The sequence below is a fragment of the Boleophthalmus pectinirostris genome, unplaced genomic scaffold, assembly GCF_026225935.1.
Source record: "Boleophthalmus pectinirostris isolate CB_2022bp ecotype Guang Dong unplaced genomic scaffold, ASM2622593v1 HiC_scaffold_1, whole genome shotgun sequence".
Lineage (NCBI taxonomy): Eukaryota > Metazoa > Chordata > Actinopteri > Gobiiformes > Gobiidae > Boleophthalmus > Boleophthalmus pectinirostris.
In genome coordinates, this window is record NW_026570970.1 from 5,599,723 (window position 1) to 5,621,187 (window position 21,465).

Here is a 21,465-nt window from a genome sequence, read left to right on the forward strand (position 1 = left end):
TCCCACCAGAGCAGCACAAATGAAGACTTGTCTCTTTCCAAACGCTCTTAAAGGACGATCGTTTTGACTGTTGACCGTGACACCCTCATCAGAAAAATGTCCAACATGAGAAAAGTGGAGCCGAGTGCAGGATTTTCCAACAAAAATGGACTTATTGCTATTTACATACAAGTTCATGTTAAAACATTGTGTTGAAATTTTATTTTTCTTAAAGTTTCAAGTTGTTCATAATATTTTAATATTTTGTAAAAAAAAAAAAAAAAGTTCATCAATTCAAAAAAGATTTCTGTAACGGATTTGCATTTTTCTGCACAAATATTTGAACTTATTGCTATTTTTTGGGGTTTATATGCCATGAGTTTTCTGATCCAGCCCCTTTGGGATCAAAGTAGGTTGGATAAGGCCCCCGGACCAAAAGGAGTTTGACACTCCTGCTCCAACCTCATCAAAAAATGACGCCCCACAATCCAGAGCGCCCTATACACGAATCCACTCAGGTGTCCCAGCACGACTTCAGAAAACTACAAAGCCGCACCACCCGCAGAACACGCAAACACACACGGAGCAGACAGCGACCGCACAGCGAAACACACCCACAGACACACTCATCACTCCACGCCGACGAGGAACGGAACGGAGGAACGAACCGAAAAAGGGAGTGCGATGTGCCACTTCTAGACACAACTGGACAACTGAGTCACTGCGAACACGCCGACAATCCGTTGGTCCCAGACACACCCTCCCTACACGCCACAACTGAACAAAGCCCAGAGTCACCGTGAACGAACAAACAAACAAAACCACTCACCCAGCACACTGTTGTGTTTCGTTTAAAGTCCGGTGCAGTTTATTTGTGAAAAAAGTTCGAAAAAAGACCATTTAGTAACAGTGCGTCTTATAATCCAGAGCGCCTGATAGTGCAGAAAATACGGTAATGTAGAGCTGTTTAATGTCATAATGGCTACGTTTACATGATGTGTTTTTAATTCCAATTTAAATATTTCAAATTAATTAATTTGGAATTCAATTAATCTCCAAAATTATTCCATGTTAGCCATTTTGTGACATGTGCAGTACTCGGCTCCAGGGTCGATTTAGGCTTGGTTCCATATCCAAAAACGTTGGATCGTCTAGGGATGTTAATAATCTGGCAAAGTTTCATGCTTGTACCATAAAAGTGAACAACTGGGCACTTTTTTGGTCCTTGACAGCTCCACTAATGGTCATGAGCTTTGGGCGATGGATTAAAGGACGAGAAAGAGGACGCAAGAGGTTGAAATAAGTCTCCTCTGAGACAGCTGAGGTGAGGGCATGTTCCAGATGCCTCCTGGAAAACTCAAGGCACTCTGGACGAACTATGTCTCACAACTTCCCCCTGAAAGAGCTGGAAGGGAGTGGAAAGTCCAGGAGTTCCTACTCCAGACTACTAGCCAGGCTGGCGCCACCGAGTGCCTCCACTCAATTTCATTTCTCTCCAGCAACTAGGTCAGGAATCAAACTACAATAGACGGTTCACAAAAACCACAGAAGTGCAAGTTTGGGCACCAGCCAATCAGCAAAAAAACATATATTCAGTGTTGTCAACGATTCCTGAGATCGAGGATTTAAAGCCGAAACAAAGAGAATGTTTGATGAATTTTATCAAGGGGAAAGACGTTATTGTCCTTCTTCCTACGGGATTTGGGAAAAGCTTAATATACCAGTTCACACCGTTAGCAGAGCATTACACACGTCACGACCAAATGTCAGCGATGGTTAAATAATAAAAAGTACGCACCTACCATCAAGCGAACGAATCCTAATGCTGTGAGGTCAGATGGTTTGTACGAAGTAAAACCGGCAGATAAATCAGGCTACTAGACTGCTGCCTCTGTGGATAAAATTAATGAAGAGGGGTGGACACGGAGGAGCACATTTTCACATCCACATCCTTCAAAAAAAAAGGACTGGATACTGAAACAACATACTCCAGCTGTTTGTTTTTTTTGTTTGTTTGTTTTTTATGGAAAAAAAAAAAAGTCCAATGAGGTTCATTTGTTTTTTCTATTTATCTTATTAGGTTCTTTTTTCAGACCAAGAGTTTGTTTTCATACCCGACAGACTGAAAATGATTTTGTGAGATTTTCTTTCCATGTGTTCCATTTGGATTGGACAAAGAAAAGTGAAGTGCTTGTGAGTTTCGTGTCCTTGAGAGTTGTAGATTCAAAAGACGGAGCTATAATGACAACAAAAGTATTAAATATAATACATAGAAATGTTAGGATTGGACAATTTATTTATTGCAAATCATCAATCATCTTGGGGACGCAGCACTGTAAACAATAATAAGTTTCCAGAACTCAAAAAAATATATATATTATTACTGATTAATTTAAAAGTCACAATCCTTCAGAATTTAAAAAGTTGGATGGTTTGGTCCTTGTACCTTTTGATAACAGCCGAAGTAAAAATGCTCATTTAGCTCAACTCAAATATTTGCGGTTAGATTTTTCAAACCACTACAATAATTTAATTAATTTTCAGTTTTGTATGTAGTTCATGATTTCGTACACACAATCCAGTTGTATCTGCACACATTATAGTTTACATATAGACACTTCATAGTATAAACACATTACACACACTGCAGGAGGAGGATTTGAGCCCAGGTCCCTCATGTGAAAGTCAGACACATTATAGTTTATTATGTTATGAATACATGATATTATACATATAAACACATTAAAGATATAATAGAATACAGTCGTCCCTCGCTATATCGCGGTTCACCTTTCACGGTCTCGCTGTTTCGCAGATTTTTTTTTTGTGCAGTTTTGCATGTTTTTTTTTTTTTTTACAGTGTATGAATGTGCATTGTGTTCCTCCTCCTGCGTCCTGATTGGTTAAGGAACTGTAGACCACTGTCAATCAATCTCCTCCGTTTCGTGTCTCCTGTACAGTACAGAATGTGTTCAGCCAAATGTACATAAATGTTGGATCTGTATCAGTGTGATTCTGAAGTGCTGTAGGTTTGCAAGTTTTCTCCCCGACAAAACCCACAATGTCGATGAAACGTTCTGCACCGACAGAGTGTCCTGCGGTCGCACTCAAAAGGCAGAGGAAGATGTAAACCATCACACAAAAAGTTGGACTTCTGGACACGCTGAAGGAAGGGAGAAGTTACGCGGCTGTAGCAGAGTCCTGCACCGGGTCGGACACGGGCAAATAGTTGCTGAAACGGGCGGGTTTTAACGTTCTGGAATTTTAGAGACGTGTAGTGATTACACACGGGTGGGTCAGGACTAAACCAGGACTAAACCAGGACTAAACCAAGTCTAAACCAGGACTAATCTTGGACTTAAGAGAGAGAACACTGAAGCAGGGTGTCCGCAAAACACGATTGGGCGACTGAGCCGAGCCAATCCTTTCTCCTGCGGTCACCTCCAAGCCCAATCCTGGAATCAGTCCTAGGTTAGTCCTGGATCAGTCCTGGGTTAGTCCTGGTTTATTCTTGGTTCAGTCCGTGGCGTAGGCAGCGTAAAAGTTTGATATAATCTCGGGTTATCGGGCGGGTGTGGTGTTGTCTCCAAAAATGGACCCGTGCAGGACTCTGCGCTGTAGGGCTCCATTACGGAATAAATTAATCTCCTGTTTGTTACATAAAGAAGGAGGAAAATAACAAAAGTGGACAACAGCAATAAGTTTTAAGAAGGATGTAAAAAGGGTTGCAAATGTCCTGAGTCAGAAAAGTGTATAACGTGTGTGCTAAGGGGTTTTACAGACTTAAAACAGATAAAATAATTGTAAAAAATAAAGTTGACTACTATTGCGGGTTATTTTTAGAACGTAAACCCGCGATCGTAGCCACGTTAGAGTTTCTTTTCATACGTGACAATTCACTAGTAACATGACGTGACTGAAAACAGAACCTAATAATAACAAACAATAACATTTGTCGGGAAACATATTTTATAAAGGCATATTGAACATTTAAGTAGCACCTACACATTTTACAATCTGGAATTATTCTCTTTCGCCTCACTACTCACTCCCGAACAGCGGATTCTTAATGCAGCGAGAGACAGTAAATGAGTTTATGGATTTTTACTGTAAAAACAACATCTGCTCCAGACTGTAATGCACTTAATTTGACAAAAGTGGCGCCATCAAAAAATAGCAAAAGTAGTTTTTTTTTTTTGTTTTTTTTTTTATGATTCCAGGAAAATCGATGCTCCCGATGGCTCAGCTGACAAGGCCCAGAGTGAGCGAGCACGTTTTTATTTAATAGCAGAGAAAACGATGCACGCTGAAACGCACTCTACAAACAAGTGGTTTTCTTTTCTTTTAGGGGGATTTACACACGGTTCACGCGATCGATGGCGGCTTCAATCAAAGTTCTGCTAAGTGCAACCTGCCAGCTCTGTTTTTGCGGTTAAAAGGAAACGTGTCCTATGTGCGTTTGAGCTCCTCCGATCTGATTTATTTGGACAATGCGCTCGTGTTCCTTCTCGGTCGGACGTTAGACAGAGATTGTAAACGAGACGAGGGCTTCACTCTGCGACCAAACTGCTCGAGATCGGTTGCGGCTTAATTTTGGTCCCGCGATGGTCGTAAGTTTAATCATCGCCGTGTCACCGTGAAATCTACAAAACACTTTCTGAGCTATGACACAAGATTTCGCCCCATCATGAAGAGTGTTAGGCTGCGTTCAGACTGCAGCCTGAAGTGACCCAAATCCGATTTTTTGGCTTCTATGTGACCTGTATCTGATCTTTTAATGTCAGTCTGAACGGCACAGATCCAAATTTTTCAAATGCGACCCAGGCCACTTGGATATGTGGTCCTGAATCCGATACATATCTGATCTTTTGACATGCGACTTCAGTCTGAACGGCCAAAGCGCATTCATCCACCTACACGTTATCAACAAGACACAAACGTCACTATTCTGCGCTGAAGTAGGCGGAAACCAGAACTGTAAAATCGCCAGGTGCTCAATGCTCGCGACCATATTTGGACAACTTCCGTAAACACAGAGCACGCTCGCTGCGGTTGACGCATGGGGTTGACGTCGTCGTGTCCTCCAGTGCGCATGCGGGACACTTTCGGGCCGTTTACCGTTCACACTGACGTCACAGACAAGTCGCATTTAATTGGAAATGTGAACGACCTCGCAAAATCATCGGATTTCACAAAAAAATCGGAATTGAGCATTAAGCCCTGCAGTCTGAACGTAGCCTTAGATCGCAGAAAATGACCAATCTGAAGACAAAAAGAAAGGTGTCATGTTTGATTTGCAATTAGGAAGAAGAGAGGAGGAAGAGACCAGAGGACGAGGAGAGGAAAGCAGTGGAAGTGAAAGTGGAAATGCAGAGGAGGAGACTAGAGGAGAGGAGAAAGAGATCAGAGGAATGAGAGAGGAGGAGGAGACCAGATGAAGTGGAGAGGAGAAAGAGATCAGCGGAAATAGAGAGGAGGAGGAGATCAGAGGAAGTGAAAAGGAGAGGAGGAAATGGAGAGGAGAGCAGAAGAAGACCAGATGAATTGGAGAGAACTGCAAAGGAAGAGGAGATCAGAGAAAATAGAAAGCAGAAGACCAGAGGGAGTAAAGAGGAGACCAGTGGAAGTGGAAAGGAGGAGGAGACTAGAAGAAGAGGAAAGAAGAGGTGGAGGAGAATAAAGGAACTGGAGGGGAGAAGAGAGAAGGAAGAAACCAGAGGAAGTGGAGAGAAGAGAAGAGGAGGACTTCTGTGACTGCGATGCCGGACTTTTGCACCGTGTACAGACTGAACCAGGACTGATCCAGACCGGGTCCAGACCGGGTCTGGTCCTGGTCTCAGTCCCACTCTGGTCCCGGTCTGGTCTCAGTCTCGGTCTGGGTCTCAGTCCTGCTCTGGTCCCGGTCTGGTCCCGGTCTCAGTCCCACTCTGGTCCCGGTCTGGTCTCAGTCTCGGTCTGGGTCTCAGTCCTGCTCTGGTCCCGGTCTGGTCCCGGTCTCAGTCCCACTCTGGTCCCGGTCTGGTCTCAGTCTCGGTCTGGGTCTCAGTCCTGCTCTGGTCCCGGTCTGGTCCCGGTCTCAGTCCCACTCTGGTCCCGGTCTGGTCCCGGTCTGGTCCCGGTCCCGGTCTGGTCCCGGTCTCAGTCCCACTCTGGTCCCGGTTTGGTCTCAGTCTCGGTCTGGGTCTCAGTCCTGCTCTGGTCCCGGTCTCAGTCCCACTCTGGTCCCGGTCTGGTCCTGGTTTGGTCTCAGTCTCGGTCTGGGTCTCAGTCCCACTCTGGTCCCACTCTGGTCCCAGTCTGGTCCCGGTCTCAGTCCCACTCTGGTCCCGGTCTGGTCCTGGTCTGGTCTGGGTCTCAGTCCCACTCTGGTCCCGATCTGGTCCCGGTCTCAGTCCCGCTCTGGTCCCGGTCTGATCCCGGTCTCAGTCCCACTCTGGTCCCGGTCTAATCCCGGTGTGGTCCCAGACCCGGATCAGTCCTGGTTCAGTCTGTATGTAGGGCACAATTTTGGCATCGCAGTCACGAAAGTCACGTAAACGGGAAACGGCTGTTATCCATTTTTTTCCATTCTTCATTTAAACACAAAATCGAAAACTGGAAAAAATAATCATTATCAGTTTTTTCATTTTGGTTTTGGAGACAAATAATGAAGAAAATCGTTGTTTTTCATTTTCTTATTTTTGCTTTTATGTTGAAAAACGACTGAACGAATGATACACGGATTCTTCTGCATCAATTTTGTGTTTCTTGGACATTTTGGGGGAAATTTTATTTGTTTTTGTTGGCCTCTCTAGTGGCAAGATGCAGTCACTTCATGGGAAACAACTGCGGTGCATTGTGGGAGATGTAGTAGTGGTACAGAGTCACAACATCATAAATTATATTTTTTAACCCCGACATGTACTTTATACAGTGATCAAAATCATAATTCAGTTCTTGCTTCCATAATCATCATTTGTGTGTGTATTGTCTTTAACATCATTTCACGACATACTTCTACTATGAATAATTCGCTGCTAGTTTTTATCATTTGCATTTCGTACTTCAATTTCATTCAAGTCGTGCTGAAAAGGAGCCCCAGCCGTCAGCTCCTTATGGGGAACATCAACATAATTAGTGTGATTGGATGGAAAAACGTTGGCGCGTTCTTCATCATTCACAATCTGTCTGTGCGGCACTTGTACAGTATGTGAGTATGAAAAAAAACAAAAAAAAAACGGGATTTGATTTGGAGAAAATGAGCGGAAATCTGTTTTTGTTGAACCGCGGAGTCCTTTCGCTGTAGTGGCGTCTGTTTATTCTGCCTCTGAAGAGCTGTCAGTCATTCGCCGTGTGTGGGGTTTGTCATGGGAGCTCATGTACTCTTCACTGGAGTGATTGGAAATGAAACATGTGTGCGGTGTTTGAGGGGCATTTATAAAGGCTTTGATTTTTATTTTAAACACGCCTGTCTTAAAATAAAAAAAACAAACAAACATGAAAAACAGAACTAAATGGTAAATGGTCATATTTTTATAATGCACTTTTCCAGTTGGGCCCGATCAAGCAGAAGTAAACAACAAGGCCAAAAATTCAAGTTAATGCATCTGATATAAAAATGTATTGAACAGATACATATGTACTCTAGTTTATCAAACTGTTGACCTTTTTTCTGTACCATTTTTGGTTCTAAAGTTCCATACTGTTTTAAACAGACCATGTATGAAACATGGAACAAAAATTATTTCCCAAATTTCAAAGACCCAAAAATCATGTAAATAAATGGATGTATTTCATCATATCTTGTGTTATTCCATCTTTGAACTGTTGATGAAGGTACATGATAAAAAATTTTTTAAAAAGTATTTAAAATGATAAAAATTTGCTTGGAAGGACTGACATATTTTATAGAAATAGTTTCCTTTCATTTTGAAGTAATATTAAAGTATTCGGAAGAAAAAAAAGCTGACAAATGATGTAAAATCCTGCACCTTCTACTTGTTTGAACAATTTTCCCTCCGTTACTTTTCCCTCCGTTACCATGACCTTTCTTAATAAAAAATCTCATGACTCAAAAAGTAAGAGGTTTTTCAACCTAATCTTGTACCATATGGTAGAAAACTATATGAAGCAAATATTCAAACCAGTTTGTTAAGGATATGTAAGTGAGAACCAAGAGTTATCACTGTTTGGATTTATTGCCCAAAAAGTGCTGCATATTTCATTCCCTCCGTTACCGACATGAGTTTTTTAAATTTTTTGTCAACAACTTGAAAGAATATCACAGGTTTAACTTGACCCTGTTGGAGTGTAACTCTTTCCTACATTCTGATACTTTACTTATTTCAATAGTTCCTCTAGTTTCTGAATAAGAGACATTTGAATGTCAAAAATCTGCCCCTGTTTCCCTCCGTTACCACTTGACCGGACCCATATGGAAAGGTAAAAAAAGCTAACTAATTTAGCCTTAATAAAGCATGAACAAAGGCTTAATTAATAATGAACAAAGTCGTAAGTAATGATGATTCATGTTTAGTAAGTACTTAATTACTCCCTTAATTAGCACTTGCACATAATTTGCCTGTGCTGTAAATAGTTACTCATAATTATTTCATACTTAATTACTCATGAACTAACCATTTGAGTATTTATTAATCATTAGTAAACTATGAGAGAATGATTTACTGAGTTTTAGTTTGTCTATTTTATTCTGATTTTTCTATTTGTTTATATCATTGTTAAATAATATATGTATTTGGCCCACAAGATCATGTCAAATATGTATTAGAGTGATGTCATGTGGTGATACAGGAAGTGCGCCACTTTGTGTGTTTTTAAAACTCCTCACACTTTCACTAAAATCATTTGGATCATTTCAGACCTGGAATTGACAATCTTTACTGAACTAAAGGTAAAAGGAGATGTTAACTTGAAAATTATCACTTGGAACTGAACATTTTGACCTTTGGAGACGCAGACAGACTAAAAACAAAGGATTAATCAAACGAAACACAACTCCAGGTTTGTTTTTGACGAGGAAACAAGAGTTAGAGCTCACGAGAGTACATTTTGTGTCATATACAGTAGGAACTTTAAACTGAATCGTCTTTGTCCTAATTGAAGGTGGCAGATTCCTCCTTGTGCCGCTGTGGTCTTCAGAAAGTCCAAATACGGTTCCATTTCTCCTCCGACTCCGACTTTAGTTGTTGACATTTTTATAACACTCTAATGTCAAGCAGTATTTTGATAAAAACATGGCGCTGGCATTTATGAAAGACATCAGCCCAGAGGCGTCCGGTGATTGATTCCTTTATTTGAAAAACAACATATTTTCCAACAAACACATTCCTCCCACAGGACTGAATTTGAATGTCTGTGCCAGTCTTTTATTATAAACAAAAACAGGAGCCGCCACAAAAGGAGGACTTTATTTCCATTGTTTCCCGCAGACATTCGCAATTATTGTTTCGTTCACAAGTAATTCTCCGTCAAACTTTATTATGCGCTAAAACTTTTCAGTTAATCATAATGATGTAATGAGGTACAGTGAAATAAAGAGCATCGCAAGTACGACACTTCGTTAACTAATTACTTTGGGTAGAACACAATTAAAGGTCTCATGTTGTGTTCTGATTTATGTTATGATGTTGTTTCACACATTTGGCTGAGTTCATCTCTCAAAACCTTCCAACTTGTGACGTCACGTGTTAATACAGGAAGTGCCCCACTGTAATTTTAAACTCCTTTTATACGCTTTCACTAGAATCAGAATCAGAATTGGATCATTTCAGCCCAGATGTTGTAACTTGGGCTACATTTACACTGAGATGAATCACCGTTATCACCGTATCTGAAACGATTTGCGTCCTGACACGTCGTTTCTGTGTCCGCAAGCCTTTTCTATCCACGCAGCTTTGAGCATATTTGGTTACGTTTTACAGAAATGAAACATAAAACTGCATGGCTTATTTGCATAAACTTAAGCTCTCAAAAAACAGCTTGATGCGGATCAGCTCCTGTCGGACTAAAGGACACGACTCAGTGGAATATGAGTGTTCTTTCTGTGACAGAGGGGTGTTCTGCTGATGGTGAGTCTGTTCTGTGTTTCTGTCACGTTGGAGATGGTTCATGTGAAACTTTTCAGAGATTATACGTCTGCAGGTCGTACACACAGACACACGTTTATATGAATGGACATATATTCTAGCCTCTTAGCATTTTGGCGTTGAATTACTTCGCACACATCAGCGTATCAGCATTTTCAGGTGTCCATACAGTGCCGGATCAGATCTGTACTCAGATGAATTTGTGGGACTTCAATCGGCACCAGATCGTTCTGTCTCTGGAGCCGTTTTCAATCGGATGAGTGTGGACGAACACTGCATCACAACAAAAACGAATCGAATATGTATCTCCAATGATAGACGCACAGAACACTCACCATCAGCAGAACACCCCTCTGTCACAGAAAGAACACTCATATTCCACTGAGTCGTGTCCTTTAGTCTGACAGAAGCTGAACCACATCAACACACAATAGAGAGATGTTTTTTGAGCACTTAGTTTATGCAAATTAGCCATGCAGTTTTAAGTTTCATTTCTTTAAAACGAAAATAAATAATCTCAAAGCTGTGTGGATAAGGATCGCATGCTGACACAGAAATGATGTGTCTCGACACAAATCGTTTCCAATATGGTGATACGCGGATTTGTTTCAGCGGCGTAAGCACCAGCTCTAATGGATCACAGTCCGGATAAACTGTTGAACTTCCCAAGCTAATGACAGTTAAATATGATGGTGAAATAAGTTAGTGGCAGAAATTCTGGTCACAGTATGAAACATCTATCAATGGAAATGAGGCATTATGCAAGACAGACAAGTTTACTTAACTCAGATCCTACCTGACTGGAGCATTTCTCTACTGAAAAAAGATACAAGGTATATGCTAACTTGAGAACTACAACTTCATGACATCACAAGGTGGAACAGAGCATTTTGAGCTCTGGAGATGTTGAAAAACTAATAAACCAGGGTTACTCAAACATGTGAATGGAACAAAACACAACTCCAGGTCTGGTTTTGATGAGGTAGCAGCATTATAACATGTCTTAAAGCTCACAAGAGTCCATTTTGTGTCATATACTAGTCGGCCATATACATACGTTTGATGGCTTAAGGTCCCAGTGGTCGCAGTCGTCTGTTATTACACAGGGAAGCTTCTGGGGTCTGGAAGTAATTATCTCGCGTTCTTTGAGTGGTCCTGTTTTAAACAAAACCTGGAAAACCAAGCGTACTTACTGTGAGGTAAGTATGCCATTGTGTTTCTGCCATTCTGTGGAACATTGCAGGGAACATCTCCATGGAGACACTCAGGTCACGGAGCCTCCACAAGAAAATGTACACAGTGTCCCCTCAAAGGTGCACTGTGTAACTTTTAAACTATTAAACATTTAATCCATTACCAACATTTTTACTACTGTATTTTTTGGACTTTAAGGCGCACTTAAAATCCTTCAATTTTCTCAAAAATCAGCAGTGCTCCTTATGTATTAATTTTGGTTGTGTTTACTGACCTCGAACCGATTTCATTTGGTACACGCCGCTCAAAAATCTGTTAAAATGTTTTAGTACGACTTTTGTAAACTACGAAGCCGCACCTCTTGATGGATTATAGGAGCATTACAGGTACTGTACTCAGGAGCGTCGCAGAGAAAGTCCAATAAAAAACGCGCACCAGGAGTGAGTGTTTTTTTTCAGCGCTTGTCAATGCAAATGAGCCATGTGGTTTTAAGTGTAAAGGGCCCATCTCATGCAAAATAATTCTTTTCACATTGTATCTTCTGCACATAAACAAGCACAATTTGGGTTTTGGAACATCCATGACACAGTTATGAAAATAGTTATGAAATCTTACTGATTTCTTGGAGACAGTCACAGACCAGGAACTATGAAAGGCCAGCTATTGCTCATCCCCCCGCCCGTCCTGAGAAAGCACAGGCTCCGCCCTCCAAACGTGACGTAGGCTCTGAGTGAGCCGCCCTTCCTCCGCCCATCTCAGGGAGGGAGGGGGAGACAGACGTGCACCCTGATAGCAGCAGGAATAAACTTTTATTCATCATGGAGATACAGCGCGTTCAGCCGCATGTGTTGGACCTGGAATCGGACGAGGACTTTGAGGAGCACGAAGCTCAAGCAGCGCGTCGACATCAGCTGAACATTACTGATTGGTAAAGTATTAATAAACACTAGTAGATAAACTTATTATATCGTGTTCACTGCAGTGGAGAACAATGAGCTTATGCTGTCGCTTTTGTGTTCATGTGGGAATTGTCAAACGATGCGGGGCGGAGGCGGTGGAGCAGGGGAGGGGGGCGGGTGCAAAGCGCTTTCTGCTACGTCAAATGCGTCATAGGTGTATCTGCTGCGTCATCGTTGTAGCAGCTTTAGTTCGTTGTCACGTGGGAGGGTGGCAGAAATATGCTGCAATTTGTAAAAAAAAAAAAAAAAAAAAAGCCGAATCAATCTAAAAACACACTTCGGTGACAAATACAAGGCCCACACATCACTCTTAGAAGGTAGAAAGCTCTGAAAAGTTGATTTTGCATGATATGGGCCCTTTAAGTCGAAAATGTGTGGCGTGAAAATTTCCGTATGTCCAAAGACCCCCTTGTTGCTTTAAGTGCAAACATACCCAATCAAATTCCACACACTTTTGCATCACTGTATTCACAAAGATTTCCTCCTGAAATGCTCGTCTAAACGTGGAATAAAAAGTGAAGATGCGATGCCACTTTTGCATCTTCTGTTCAGACCGTCATCATATAAATGTAGCCATAAAGGTGCACTGTGTAACTTTTCTGATGGAGGTTTCCGACAAATGCTTTACCATCTTTCTCTCATGTTGTAATCGTGTCTTTGCTCCTTCCGTACATCACCTGACGCTCTCAATATTCCAGTGATTTTACAATAAGATCTAAGCGCACAGTGAACAGTGAACCAGGTGAGCGCGTCCGACCCCGGTGTTTACGAGAAGGGGGCCGCTAATGACCACGCTTTTACTCGAGTACCGTCTTTAGTCTGTGTTTTTCACGCCGTGGAGCTCCGCCAGCCCGGTGCTCTGATCTGAAGAATCTTAATAAAGCAGCCTCACCAAGCGGAAACGCCATTAAAACTGTGTGATTGAGACACGTACTCGGAGAGTGAAGAGGAGGGAGGGAAGGAGGGAGGGAAGGAAGGAAGGAAGGAGGAAAGGAGGGAGGAGGGTAGAGAAGGAAAACGTTGGATACTGTTGTTATGGATCATTTAAATTTTAAGTAGCTGCTAAAATGATGTCATATTTTCATACTTAAAGGGACCGTACCCGAGGGTAGAAACTAAAGAATTACATTTACTCACGTGACTGTAGTCGAGTAGTTTTTATGAGTAATTTGTAATATTTTGGTACTTTTTGAAATAGGTCATTTTACTTTTACTTGAATACATTTTGACCCAAGTATTTTACTGTGTAGTGTAGCAGAGCGGCGTCATTTTAAGTGGACTTCAATGTCGTAAAATTACCAACAACAACAACAACAATGAAACCAGGATACAGTATTTTCCCCACCCACTATAGGCACCCAGGTTCGTTGACTGAATATAACATGAGACTTGAATATACTTTACAATGAGTTTATTATCCATTTTAACAGGGGGTTAGTCACACACACATGTCCTCGATCAGTCAAATACGTTCATTGTCCATTGTCCATTAAGTCGCATGGCCTCGTTTGCTCGGGATTACCTTAGGACCATAACCGCAGTCAATATCGCGCTTCGTAGTCGCACTTCTCACAAGACGAAAATTTCCGAGAGCGAGTCCTTTCACCAAGGGCCACGACCGGAGAACAGACCAGGTACACAGAGAGAAAAGCGGAGGATACCCACCAGCAGGAGCCTAAATATAACATATTACATTTCACATACAACACACACGACAAAGAGGAACACAAAATAAACCATAGCGACATACCGTATGGATTTCACCGTGGCACGCCACCCAAACACGGCGAGAACCACCACCAACACAACCCATGTTAACCTCGCGCACGGCGTTACTGAGCCAGCAAGACGATTCCCCCATTTACCCCCACGATGCCCGCGCACTCTTCGCAATTACTGAGCTGAACACCTCGCAACAGTAATCTTAGCCTAAACGTGGTCCACTCTTGAGGCCAGGACAGCTTGGCTCCGGCAGCGTGCGGAGTTCAGGAGGGAGGGGCGAGCATAGTGACCCTTTTATAGGCGGGTTTGTGACCAATAAACCCGATATTATCACATGAGTAAAATCAGACTGATAGAGAGAGAGAGAAAAAAAATTAAATGCGAAAAAAACAACAATCTGCCGGAAATGAAAGGAAATAGCGTGGGCTGCACACAGGCGGCATTTTCACTATAGAATGTTCAGTCATTGTACAGAAGTTTTCGTCTGTCGTGGATCTGGATGATGCTGGTAGTGATCCACAGATCGAGGACGACGGGACAATATTCAAGAAGAAGGTGCATTGAATAATTCTCGAGAGGAATGCAAAGGAAACCCTTGGCCAAACCTCAGACCGATAATTGTGTTCAAACGCAAAATCGGGAATAACATCATAATACAATGCAAAATGTGCCTGCCTGGTTTAAATGTCTTTCTTTTTTATTGTAGTGTTGTGTTTTTTAAAATTGAATTGAAATGCATAAAATTTTGTTTGTTTTAATTTATATTTTGTCTCTTATATATACAGTAAGTTGTAAGTGAAACTGTAGATGTTAAGATTAGATGTTGTTTACGTGCCATTTTTTTCTTGGAATTCTGTCATTGTTTAATCAGGTTTGGCATTTTAAGTACCTGTTACTTCAGCCAAAACCCTTTTAGCCACGTTCTATGGGACCGTAGTCTATGGCTGCGTTCAGACTGCAGCCTGAAGTGACCCAAATCCGATTTTTTGGCCCCTATTTGCCCTGTATCTGATCTTTTAATGACAGTCTGAACGACACAGATCCGATTTTTTCAAATGCGACCCAGTACACTTGGATATGTGCTCCTGAAACCGATACATATTCGATCTTTTGACATGCGACTTCAGTCTGAACAGCTAAAGCGCATTCATCCAACCTACACATTTTCAGCAAGCCACAAACGTCACTATTCTGCGCTGAAGTAGGTGAAAATTTATAATGAACTCCGTGTCACTGAAGCGAAGCACATCACCACTCACCACTCTTGGCTCCGTCTCCACATCCACACGTTCCTTTCTACGGACGTCGCTGCCGCTGTCCCACAAAACACCACGACCAAAAACCTCGTCCTTCTCCTTCTCAATCTCCTCCTTAAAACAAGTAAGTTGTTCATGTTCTGGCTCCGGTACGAGAGGAACTTTAAAATCTCCAGGTGCTCGATGCTGCGTCCATGTTTGGACAACTTCTGTAAACACAGAGACGCTCGCTGCGGTTGACGTCGTCGTGTCTCCAGTGTCACATGTGGGACACTTTTGGGCCGTTTAATGTTCACACTGGAGTCACATACAAGTCACATTTAATTGAAATGTGAACGACCTCGCAAAAACATCGGATTTCACAAAAAAATCTGAATTGAGCATTAAGGCCTGCAGTCTGAACGTAGCCTATGTTTTGTTTTGTTTTGTAGTGCTGTAAAATGATTGAATACCGAACTACTACTACTACCACTGTGAGTTGTTGTGACCATATAATTCTTCCATCCATCAATTTTTTATTTTTTTTTACTTATCCGAGGTCGGGTCGAGGGGGCATGAGTCTAAGCAGGCACTCCCAGACTTCCTTCACCCTGGACACATTCTCCAGCTCCTCGTGGGGGACCCCGAGTCGTTCCCAGGCCAGCCCAGAGACATAGTCCCTCCAGTTTGTCCTTGGTCTTCCCTGGAACACCTCCCGAAGAAGGTGCCCAGGAACAGCTGTCTGACCCATCTCAACTAGCTCCTCTCAACGTGAAGGAGCAGCGGCTCTACTCCGAGCTCCTCACCCTTATGCCGGGCGTACACTGTGCGATTTTTTACCCTTTTTGAGCCGATTTTTCGCTCGTGCGACTGTTTTGGGGATCGGGCCGAGTTTTGGCTTCATCGTGTGTCGTGCTTCGTGTAGTTTACATGGGGTAAAGAGAAACGATTAATGACTCACGACCAGCTCCCGATCGACATTCGTAGGTCGTAAGAAAATCAAACTTGTTTGAAATCCAGTTGCCTCTCGTGAGGATTTTGCTCTGTTGAAGTTGTCCCACGAGCCGATTTGCCAGAATCTGGCAGACTGCACATGCGCGGACGCAGAAGTGTCTCAGCATTGTGTCTCCGCACATCTGTGGTTTTCTAATTCCGTGGTTTTCTTCTTTGTGGTTTTGTACTTCCGGAACAACAACTTTGACAACTCCAGTCGTTATGTGAACGTACAGTGTGAGCAGGCAAGTCGCATCTGAGCATCGGTTCGTTCAGTGTGAGAACATGATTCGTGAGCTGTGAACTTTTAAACCCTGTGATTTGGTCGTACAGTTTAAGCTGGGGCTGAGTGACACGACCAAAAATATCGCACAGTGTTCGCCCGGCATTAGAGATAGGGTGAGGAGCCGCGATCTTTGTGTTAAATTTGTCATGCAGTTAAAGTTCTAAGTTCTTTGAAATTCTGTAAAAAAGGAAGTGTTCAGAGTTAGTACGGGTTAAGCTCAGTCATCTTTAAAATGTACAAAGTTTGCACTGAAGAAAGTTTGTCTGTATCACCTAAAAGTTGATTAAAACAACTTGTGCTGGATTAGATTTATGACTCACCCTTATTTACATCAAATAATTGAAAGTAACTAAGTCAATTTTTACTCAAATTACTTACTCAGTTACTTCCTCAAGTGACTTTTACTTTTACTTGAGTTGGAATTAAGCAAAGTAAATTACAATTACAGTTAATTACAATTGTTCAGTACTTTCTCCACCTCTGCCTGTATCTGACTTTTTCTAATTAAAACGAACCCTAGCTTTTGAAATCCATAAACCTGAACTAATTATGTTCCCAGAGACACAATGACAAACATTTGTATATTTGTCATCCCTCTGAACCTCATGGATCCAGCTGTTTTACATAGAAACACAATGCTCTGTGAAACGGGAGCAGATCTCAGCGTGGTGGTTTTGCTCCGGCGGTCGCTCCCTCTCCCGTCCATCTCTGTGGGAAACGTGCTGCTCTGGTCGTGCGTGTCTTTAAACGACCCACAGGGAGCGACGGCGGCAGTCGGCTCGTCGAGTGCCCCAGGGGTCCTCACATTACATCATTGTGTTGGTTTTACAGTAGAGGATTGTTAGTGTGTTGAATGGCATTTCATACAACAAAAGAATGTATAAAAGAAAGAAAGAATAATGGCTTAAAGGAGACCTATCGGCAACAGAGTGGTTGGCTGCTTTAGTCGTTATCTGATTTACACGCTGAGCAGTTTTTTAAGTTTTTTTATCTCAGTTTTAACATCATATTGTGGGATTTTAACCAACTCAGAAGTGCAGCATGTGCAGTTTACAGGACTGCACAGGGAAGCTGGCATGAAAACAGGTCAGGGGGGAAAAAGGTGAGAAGGGTGCACGACGGGCGATGGGGTCTCTGGGACGCTGCACAGTGTCCTGTGGGCTCCAGACGAGTGCACAGGCTGCAGAGAGACTCCCTGCTCGCTCCCGCACACCAGTACAAGTTTATTGCCGACAATAGCGGCCGTAATGAAATATGATCACACTCGTTGAGAGTCAGACCTTGAGTCCGTGACAACAAGACTGAATCCGAGACGAGACCAAGGCACCCCTTGGTTCAGTAGAGTTACTAAATGATTTTCTTTACTAAATAATTCCATATATCTTACTCTTCTGTATGTATCTAAAATTTAGAAAATAGTAAGAAAACAAACAAACAAATTAACACTGAATGAGGGAGTGTTTCCAATCCGTGTATCATTCGTTCATTCGTTTTTCAATATAAAACCAAAAATAAGAAAACGAAAAAACAACAGTTTTCTTTGTTATTTGTCTCCAAAACCAAAATAAAAAAACGGATAACGATTCGTTTTTTCAGTTTTCGATTTTGTGTTTAAATGAAGAATGGAAAAAACGGATAACGGCCGTTTCCCGTTTACGTGACTTCCGTGACTGCGATGCCGGACTTTTGCACCGCATACGGACTGAACCAGGACTGATCCAGGTCCGAGAGCAGAGCGGGACTGAGACCGGGACCAGACCGGGACCAGACCAGTACCAGGGCGGACTCCGAGCTTTGACTCCGAGCCTCCGCGGGGTCCGAGCCTCAGCTTCGAGCTCCGGCCCTGCAGTGGGCTCTGAGCCTCCGGTCTGGTCCCGGTCTGGTCCTGGTCTTGTCTCGGTCTCAGTCCCGCTCTGGTCCCGGTCGTTTTCTTATTTTTGGTTTTATATTGAAAAACGAATGAACGAATGATACACGGATTGTTTCCAAACTTGACTGGGAGTATATGTTTAAACAGCAACTATTTATTTAAATATATGTATTTTTGTTATTAATTTAATATTGGAATAGTTGTTTGTTTGTTTGTTTGTTTGTTTTTGTGCTTACTCTATCCACCTCTGGGCCTGTGACTGGTCTGGTGGCACAACTCAAAATAAATGCATTATCCTGACATTAGTATAAATCCTGTTGTGTTGCCTCCCTGTATGTTTGCATCTTCATTCTGCAAAAATGTGACTCAGTTTGGAGTCACTGTTTTAGTTCAAAACCCTCCAACCTCCACATCCTTTCAGCATCCTCTCAGAACTGAACTATACACCGCTCTGTTTTTGAAGTGGCCGTATCACTCCCAGTCCACCGTCATCCGCGGCCAGAACCCTGTTTACCGCACGCGCCAGGGCCCCCTAATGGACCTGGTACCAGCCATTACCGCCGCCTCTCGTCCTCCCCCCTCCCCCCTCCTCTGGTTTGGAGTCCTCCGCAGAGCCCCGGGAGCGTGGAGTGTCTCTGCTGGAGGACCTATCATGTGTCTGGGCTCGCGTTCCCCTGACCTTGTTATCGGGCCCGGGACGACGACGAGAGGATGCGGCCGGGCCTTATCTTTTTGTCAGCTGACAGAGGGGACGCTAAGGCTATATTTCAAGCCAATACAGCGGCCGCGTATAACATATTATTAGTATAGGCACGTGGATCAGATACAGAATCACACCAGCTTATCATAGAATACAAAGAAAACATGCAGCTTATCAGGAGGTTTGAATAAAATAGTGTTTTTTGATGCAAGACGTTGTAATCTTAGTACATTCTTGTTTACATGCGGTCGGATATGGGCTTGTGTCGCTTCGGGCTTATCGGGGGTTGGAGTGGTGATACAGGTTACAATGAAATACGTAAGCTTCGGTTGAATACCATGAAGATATTTTACCGATGCCAACAAATAAGCTCGCAAAAACACAAAACACTGCATATTTTATCCACAAAAGTAACACCTACTGCAGCTGCTTATACACTATTGTGAAGTCTTATCACGGTAAACAAAGAAAAACATGTTTTCTTATCATAAAGATGTTGTTGTCTGTGAGTATGTGAAGATTGTGGGATATGAATTTGTCTTACCGCAGTACTGATATATTGTATACGCAGTTTTTTGGCTAAGGGCTTAATGTTCAGTTTGGATTTTTTGGTGAAATCAGATTTTTTTATGAGGTCGTTCACGTTTCCAGTTAAATGCGACTTGTATATGATCTCCAGTGTGAAGGTTAAACGCCCCAAAAGTGTCTCGGGTGCGCATTGGAGGACACGATGACGTCACACGCAGCGAAGTTGAGATTGAGAAGTGTGGGTTTTTTCGGAAGGTTCCATGCGTGTCCTAAAAAGAAGCACGAGAGATGGAGAATCCGAGAGAACAGGCCACTTTATTTCGTCATTTTCCATTGAGAGGATTCAAGTTGATTACCAAGTACAACTGCCACCACGGAACGACGCCTCTCTCAACTCAAAATCAGGGGTAGCTTTATACTACATCTTGACAAAACATTAACTTGTTGATTTAGCATATACAGCAAGAAAATGAACAATACTGCTGACCCAGTACACCTTATCATGGGTGGGAACATGCCACGGGGTCCACATATGTCAGTTTTTCTGCTTCGTGGCATCTCAAAGTCCAGAAAAACATGTTCTTTATGGCACTCAAAGTACAGAAAAAACATGTTATATAGACCTATAGATAGTCATACGTGTTTTCCACCCTGTTGTCATTCCAAAGTCCATAATATTAGGTGAATTAGCATGACCACCATATAATATTTCCCACAGAAGGATGAGGTTTTTGGCCGTGGTGTTTTGTGGGGCAGCGGCAGCGACGTCCGTTGAAAGGAACGTGTGGATGTGGAGACGGAGCCAAGAGTGGTGAGTGGTGATGTGCTTCACTTCAGTGACACGGAGTTCATTAACAATTTTCGCCTACTTCAGCGCAGAATAGTGACGTTTGTGTCTTGTTGATAACGTGTAGGTGGATGAATGCGCTTTGGCCGTTCACACTGAAGTCGCATGTCAAAAGATCAGATATGTATCAGTTTCAGGAGCACATATCCAAGTGTCCTGGGTCACATTTGAAAAAATCGGATCTGTGTCGTTCAGACACATTAAGATCAGATACAGGAACATAGAGGCCAAAAATCTGATTTGGGTCACTTCAGGCTGCAGTCTGAACGCAGCCTCAGAGTCTGACATTTAGGAGGGATGAATGTGACCTGACCGTTCAGACTGAAGTCGCATGTCAAAAGATCAGATATGTATCGAATCTAGGAGCACATATGAAAAAAATAATGATTTTTGTCCATAATCGAGCAGCTCTAGGTATGAAATTCATTTAATAGTATAACAGTATATATATTTGGCATTATCCTGATGACATAATTTAACGATGCAGAGTTTTGGATTGTCGATATCGGCTTTTGGGTACGGGGATTCATGCGGATCATCATTTTGTTCATTATCAATTACAATGTTAATCTAAAACAAAGCTCAAAGTTAATTCCAGTCAAAACCTGTGGATTTGATTTTCGTACACAAAGCTCCTCTAAGCCTGCATCAGTCGTCTACCTCGAATAATAAACAGTACAGAATTTTGTCAAAACAGATCCCTGAGTAAACTTGTATTAACACAAAGTCACAAAATGCGTCTAAACTCTAAATACCTCGACTAGTCAAGACAAATTTGGTTTAAATACACGGAAACAAAAGGATAAAGACCTTTAAAAAACATACATTATTATTGTTATCAAAGCTCCACCTTCAATATGCCTGGATGTAAAAGCGTAGGGAGCATTATGCAGAGAAACCCAGTGTCTGTACTCCATTAATAATAATAAAAACTAGCATGCTAACCTGTGCTTTCTGATTATTGGGCAGTAAAATGCTTTAGAATCACATGCAGTAGACCAGTGTTTCCCATACTTTTTTTTCTGGGGTCACAGATCTTCACGACCCAAGTCAATAGACATTATTCG